The sequence below is a fragment of the Rhineura floridana genome, chromosome 3, assembly GCF_030035675.1.
Source record: "Rhineura floridana isolate rRhiFlo1 chromosome 3, rRhiFlo1.hap2, whole genome shotgun sequence".
NCBI classification, from domain to species: Eukaryota; Metazoa; Chordata; class Lepidosauria; order Squamata; family Rhineuridae; genus Rhineura; species Rhineura floridana.
Genome location: NC_084482.1, coordinates 47,144,572 through 47,151,800, shown reverse-complemented (window position 1 = coordinate 47,151,800; position 7,229 = coordinate 47,144,572). Strand labels below are relative to the sequence as shown.

At 47.4% G+C, this 7,229-nt stretch overlaps 1 long non-coding RNA gene across 1 annotated transcript; it reads right to left on the bottom strand.

Moving 5' to 3' along the window:
• Positions 1–1,302: 1,302 nt before the first annotated feature.
• Positions 1,303–6,578, bottom strand: LOC133382113 (uncharacterized). The gene is made up of 3 exons (XR_009761795.1): positions 6,282–6,578; positions 2,330–2,462; positions 1,303–1,908 (listed from the first exon to the last, which is right to left on the bottom strand). It is a non-coding gene; the product is annotated as an uncharacterized LOC133382113 (long non-coding RNA).
• Positions 6,579–7,229: the final 651 nt, after the last annotated feature.

Below are 7,229 nucleotides of genomic sequence, written 5' to 3'. Positions count from 1 at the left end.
GGAATTACACAGGCGCTACTCCAAAAGCATGCAAGATGCCTGACATAGATTAATGTTTTTGTAAAAGAATGCAAGCCAGTCATTTTAGTGATATTAATTACTTTAGTAAGGTTTTTTTTTAAAAAAAATGGAGCCTAAAAAGTATTTTAATACAAGCTTAACAGTTGTTGTGGGCAATAAATACACTGCTACATAAGAACATAAGAAGAGCCTGCTGGATCAGGCCAGTGGCCCATCTAGTCCAGCATCCTGTTCTCACAGTGGCCAACCAGGTGCCTGGGGGAAGCCCGCAAGCAGGACCCGAGTGCAAGAACACTCTCCCCTCCTGAGGCTTCCGGCAACTGGTTTTCAGAAGCATGCTGCCTCTGACTAGGGTGACAGAGCACAGCCATCATGGCTAGTAGCCATTGATAGCCCTGTCCTCCATGAATTTGTCTAATCATCTTTTAATGCCATCCAAGCAGGTGGCCATTACTGCATCTTGTGGGAGTGAATTCCATAGTTTGACTATGCACTGAGTAAAGAAGTACTTCCTTTTGTCTGTCCTGAATCTTCCAACATTCAGCTTCTTTGAATGTCCACGAGTTCTAGTATTATGAGGGAGAAAAACTTTTCTCTATCCATTTTCTCAATGCCATGCATAATTTTATACACTTCTATCATGTTTCCTCTGACCCACCTTTTCTCTAAATTAAAAAGCCCCAAATGCTGCAACCTTTCCTCGTAAGGGAGTCGCTCCATCCCCTTGATCATTCTGGTTGCCCTCTTCTGAACCTTTTCCAACTCTATAATATCCTTTTTGAGATGAGGCGACCAGAATTGTACACATTATTCCAAATGCGGCTGCACCATAGATTTATACAACGGCATTATGATATCGGCTGTTTTATTTTCAATACCTTTCCTAATTATCCCTAGCATGGAATTTGCCTTTTTCACAGCTGCCGCACACTGGGTCGACATTTTCATCGTGCTGTCTACTACAACCCCGAGGTCTCTCTCCTGGTCGGTCACCGCCAGTTCAGACCCCATGAGCGTATATGTGAAATTAAGATTTTTTGCTCCAATATGCATAATTTTACACTTGTTTATATTGAATTGCATTTGCCATTTTTCCGCCCATTCACTCCGTTTGGAGAGGTCTTTTTGGAGCTCTTCGCAATCCCTTTTGTTTTAACAACCCTGAACAATTTAGTATCGTCAGCAAACGTGGCCATTTCACTGCTCACTCCTAAATCTAGGTCATTAATGAACAAGTTGAAAAGTACAGGTCCCAATACCGATCCTTGAGGGACTCCACTTTCTACAGCCCTCCATGGTGCTAAAATGGTGTTGATAGGAAAGTGGTGTTGTTTCAAAAATCTTCATTTATTGCAACATTTTTATACTGCCTTTTGAATCTCAAAAAATTCCCCCAAAGTGATTTACAAGAAAATAAAATGCAAAAACTAATCCATTTTAAATTTGTAAGGGTGCAAACCTATAGGTATTTATGCCGGACTGAGGATTCAGTGGCTGTCTGGCTGAGTCAATTGGGTCCTGTCTTAGCCAGGCTATGCCAAAATAAGTCACTCACCCCAGCTCAGCCGGGGCTGAGCTGGCAAATCTCGCCCCTCCCGGCTCAGCTGGCTCAGCCAAGACCAGCAAAAAGCCAGCGTAAGTCCCCCAAAAGTGGTGCTCGGGGGGGGACTGAGGGGAAAGGAACATACACCATTTCCTACAACCATTCAACTCATTCATGCGACCTCCAGTCCCAGCATAATTTAAGCCAAGAAAAAGGCTGCTGGCTGAGCTAGAATTCTCCTCTTCCACGGGCTCCTGATAGAGTTAGGATCTAGCATATTTTAAGCCAGAATAACATTAGCCGACTTGAGTTATGCTGGTTTCCTTGATGTAGGATTGCTGTACCTGAGAATTAAAACAAAACATTAAAGACAAGAGAACAGAGTAAACACCTTTGGGGTAAAATAAAATTAAAAAGATTAAAAAAACATTAGAAGCTATGTGGAATAAAAGTTTTTTTTGCTGCCCACCTAAAAGTAATCAGGCAGGTATTTCCACAGCCACCTACCAAATCTCTTTTGGAGGAGGGACATATAACAGGACCTCAAAAGATGATCTCATCTTATGGACAGGTTTGCAATCAAATTTTTATTTTGCATTAAGAATGCTTTTTCATGCAATCAATACTGTGAGCAAATTACTACAAATTAAAAGATCAATTAAAAATTAACCTGAAGCTAAAATGGCACAGGCCAGAAAGAGAAAAATGAGTGTTATAGCCTGCATTCAGATAGCACTTTATTCCATTTTCCTGATGTTTCCTTACCGGTGTTTTGGTGTTTTATGTTATCTTTCACATGATGTAAAAGCCACTTCTGGAAATCTAAAGGAATCAAGTAGAATTTTTGCGCTCATTTCCATGTTAATGGCTTCCAGAAAAAATTCCAACTTCTGTTAACCTGGAAAAGCACAGGAATTTGGCGTTTTATTTTCCCCAGTTTCCTTGGGATCACACCACCAGTACTCAAGTAATGAAATTTGGGGCAGTATTACAGCATGCAGAAGTGTGCATGTGTATAAAGAGCGGAGGGTTTGACATGTCTGATGACATCCGCTGTTGCGCCACACCAGGCCCACTGGTGTCAATGAAATTTAGAGCGACATGGCAGTATATCGATTGGGGGGGGGACCAATTCCATAATACAGCAGGTACCGCAGGGTGAAAGGGGCATTCGAAATTGGGACAGAAGCACTAGCATTATAATAAGGAAAAATAACACAATGAAACCTACATCTGGATGCAGCCGTAGGATGAACTACCTGATTTGTCACTACTTGGGATGGATCTGTCAGTTTTGGTTTCTCAGTTTCTCATTTGGATCCCCCAAATTTCTGTAGCACTTTGCGTAGTTATTTATTTTATTCTAATACACACATTCCCCTATTGGACTGCCCTCAAGTCAATCCCGATAGTCGATCTATAATAATGAATAGTAGTAGTAGTAGTAGTAGTAGTATTTATTACATTTGTATACCGCCACATAGCCAAAGCTCTCTGGGCGGTTCACAACAATTAAAAACATTAAAAACAAATATACAAATTTAAAAACACTTCAAAAAAAAAACAATTTAAAAACATATGTTAAAATGCCTGGGAGAAAAGGAAGGCCTTGACCTGGCACTGAAAAGGTAACAGTGTTGGCTCCAGGCACACTTCATCAGACAGATCATTCCATAATTTGGGGGGCACCACTGAAAAGGCCCTCTCCCTTGTTGCCAGACTCCCAGCTTCCCTCCAAATAGGCACCCAGAGGCGGGCCTTGGATGTTGAGCGTAGTGTACAGGTGAGTTCATGTCGGGAGAGGCGTTCCATCAGGTATTGTGGTCCCAAGCCATGTAAGGCTTTATAGGTTAAAATCAGCACTTTGAATTGAGCTCGGAAACATACAGGCAGCCAATGCAAGTGGGCCAGAATCGGTTTTATATGTTTGAACCATCTGGTCCCTGTTACCAATCTGGCCACTGCATTTTGCACAAGCTGCAGTTTCCAAACAGTCTTCAAAGGCACCCCCATGTAGAGTGCATTACAGTAATCTAACTTGGAGGTTACCAGAGCATGGACAACTGAAGCCAGGTTATCCCTGTCCAGATAGGGACGTAGTTGGGCCACCAACCGAAGTTGGTAGAAGGCACTCCATGCCACCGACGCTACCTGAGCCTCAAGTGACAGAGATGGTTTTAGGAGAACCCCTAAGCTACGAACCTGCTCCTTCAGGGGAAGTGCAACCCCATCCAGAATAGGTTCAACATCCACCATCTGGTCAGAAGAACCACCCACTAGCAGCATCTCAGTCTTGTCTGGATTGAGCCTCAATTTATTAGACTTCATTTAGTCCATTGTCGCAGCCAGGCACCGGTTCAGCACATTGACAGCCTCACCTGAAGAAGATGAAAAGGAGAAGTAGAGCTGCGTGCCATCAGCATACTGATGGCAGCACACTCCAAAGCTCTGGATGACCACACCCAATGGTTTCATGTAGATGTTGAACAGCATGGGGGACAGAACTGACCCTTGTGGAACCGCATACTGGAGAATCCAAGGTGCTGAGCAATGTTCCCCAAGCACCACCTTCTTGAGCCGACCCACCAAGTAAGAGCAGAACCACTGCCATGCACCTCCCACTTCCAACTCATCCAGTCATCCCAGAAGGATACCCTGGTCGATGGTATCAAAAGCCACTGAGAGATCAAGGTGAATCAACAGAGTCACACTTCCCCTGTCTCTCTCCCGACAAAGGTCATCATACAGGGCGACCAAGGCTGTTTCCATGCCAAAACCAGGCCTGAAACCTGACTGAAATGGATCCAGATAATCAGTCTCATCCAAGATTGTCTGGAGCTGGCCCGCAACCATTCGTTCAAGGACCTTGCCCAGGAATGGAACATTTGCTACCGGCCTATAGTTATTAAGATTTTCTGGGTCCAGGGAGGGTCTCCTCAGGAGAGGTCTCACTACCATCTCTTTCAGGCAGCCAGGGATCACCCCCTCTCGCAGGCATTAATCACTTCCCTGGCCCAGCCAGCTGTTCCATCCCTGCTAGTTTTTATTAGCCAAGAAGGGCAAGGATCCAACACAGAAGTGGTTACATGAACCTGTCCAAGCACCTTGTCAACATCCTTAAGCTGTACCAACTGAAACTCATCCAAGAAATCGTGACAAGGCTGTGCTCTGGATACCTCGCTTGATTCACTTGCTATAGCACTGGAGTCTAAGTCCTGGAGGATGCTAAAGATTTTATCCTGGAAGTGCCTAGCAAATTCATTACAGCTGGCCTCAGATGGATCTCCTTGGGGTCTGCATGTAATAGTCCCCGGACAATTCTGAAGAGCTCCGTTGGGTGGCAGGTTGATGATTTGATAGTGGCAGCAAAGTATTGTTGTTTTGCTGCCCTCACTGCCCCTAAATACAGCTTACCATAGGCAATTACCAGTGTGTAACTGCATCCACCAGGAGTTCATCTCCATCTGCACTCAAGTTGTCTCCTATATTGTTTCATCGCTCTCAGGTCTAGGGTATACCATGGAGCTGTACAAGCTCTAAACAGGAGAGGGCGCTCAGGAGCAAGCATGTCAACCACCCGGGTCATTTCTGTATTCCACAGTTCAACCAGGGTTTGGATGGGAGCACCAACCCTATCAGCGGGAAAACTCCCCAGAGCCCTTTGGAAACCATCCGGATCTATTCATCTCTGGGGGCAGACCAACTTAATCGGTCCCCCACTCTTGCAGAGGGAAAAGGCCGCTGTAAATCTAAACTTCAGTAAGCAGTGATCTGTCCATGACAGAGGGACTGATGTAAGGGCCCCCACATTCAGATCACCAACTCCATGTCCAGTTGCAAAACCCAAGTCTAGAATATGCCCTGCTACATGTGTTGGGCCAATGGCATATTGGGACAGTCCCATGGTTTGTCATGGCGACCATGAAACCCTGAGCCACCCCGGATAAGGTGGCCTCAGCATGGATGTTGACATCCCCCAGAACCAACAGTCTGGGGGATCTCAACAGTACACCCAAGACCACCTCCATCAGCTCAGGTAGGGAGTCTGTTGGGCAGCAGGGTGGGTGGTACACCAACAGAATCCCCAGTCTGTCCCGCTGACCCAACACAAGGTGTAAACACTCCAGACCAGTAGTCACATGGACAGGGTGCTTGCAGAAGGAGATGGAGCTCCTATAGACCACAGAAACCCCCCTTCCCAACCCTCAGGTCTACCCTGATGCTGAACCAGGTACCCTGGCGGATGTAGCTGGGAGAGACTGACTCCTCCCTGCTCACCCACCCAGGTCTTGGTTATACATGCCAGATCAGCTGACTCATCCACAATTAAATCGTGAATGCGGGATACCATATTGTGCACCCATCTGGCATTTAGGAGCAGCATCTGGAGGTCTGGGAGCCGGCTGATAGGGCAACCAAGAAACCTGCAGGTGTGGTGAGGACAGGAACAAGGAACAGTGATTAACTGCCTGGGCCACGTTCCCTTTACCTGGCAAGTCCACCTCACAACACCATATCTCCCTCTACCCGTCACTACACTGATTGGGGCCCCTCAGTTCTCCCCACTTGGCTCTGAGTCCTCTCTCCCAGGCATGTGACTCAAGACCCACAAAAAGCCAGGCAATCTGCAAAGCAGGAGCCACCTCAGCCAGCCGGCTTATGTAACCCCTCCAGGGAAGGGACAGGTAGACAATATCAGCAAAAGCTGGCTAAGTACCTGGGGGCCTGGTCCTGCAAGACGTGAGCCCTGCAGAGCAGAAGTCCAACAGGAAGAGGGTGGTGGTGGTAGCCGAGTACAGGCAGGCAGGCAGGCAGGCAGGCAGGCAGGCAGGCAGGCAGGCAGGCAGGCAGGCAGGCAGGCAGGCAGGCAGGCAGGCAGGCAGGCAGGCAGGCAGGCAGGCAGGCAGGCAGGCAGGCAGGCAGGCAGGCAGGCAGGCAGGCAGGCAGGCAGGCAGGCAGGCAAACGGCTCTCCTTCTTCTCTGGGCGGTGGTGGTCTCCTTCCCCCTGCAGGCACTGGGTCTCCCAAGCCATCTCAGCCAGCCAGCTTATGTATCCCCTCCAGGGAAGGGACAGGTGGACACTATCAGCAACAGCTGGCTGAGTACCTGGGGGCCTGGTCCTGCAAGGCGTGACCCCTGCAGAGCAGAAGTCCAACAGGGAGAGGGTGGTGGTGGTGGCGGCAGCGGCAGCGGCAGCAGCAGCAGCAGCAGCAGCAGCAAGTAATCAAGCTGGGAGGCAGGCAGACAGACAGCAGCAGCAAACAGCTCTCCTTCTTTCCTGGGCGGTGGTGGTCCCCTTCCTCCTGCAGGAACTGGGTACCTGAATAGGGTTTTCATGGTAAGCGGTATTCAGAGGGGGTTTACCATTGCCTTCCTCTGAGGCTGAGAGGTAGTGACTGGCTCAAGGTCACCCAGTGAGCTTCATGGCTGTGGGGGGATTCGAACCCTGGTCTCCCAGGTCGTAGTCCAGCACCTTAACCACTACACCACACAGGCTGTCATTTCCCCTATTATATGCATTTTTTGTAAACACTGCTTGTTTGGAGAACTGCATCATAAAATTAGGAAAAAATCAATTTTCAAAGGATGGCTGTGTTTCAATTTTCATATTGTTTGGAAAGTGCAAATTTGATAAATTCAGCTTTAAATGTGCACTATTTGCATT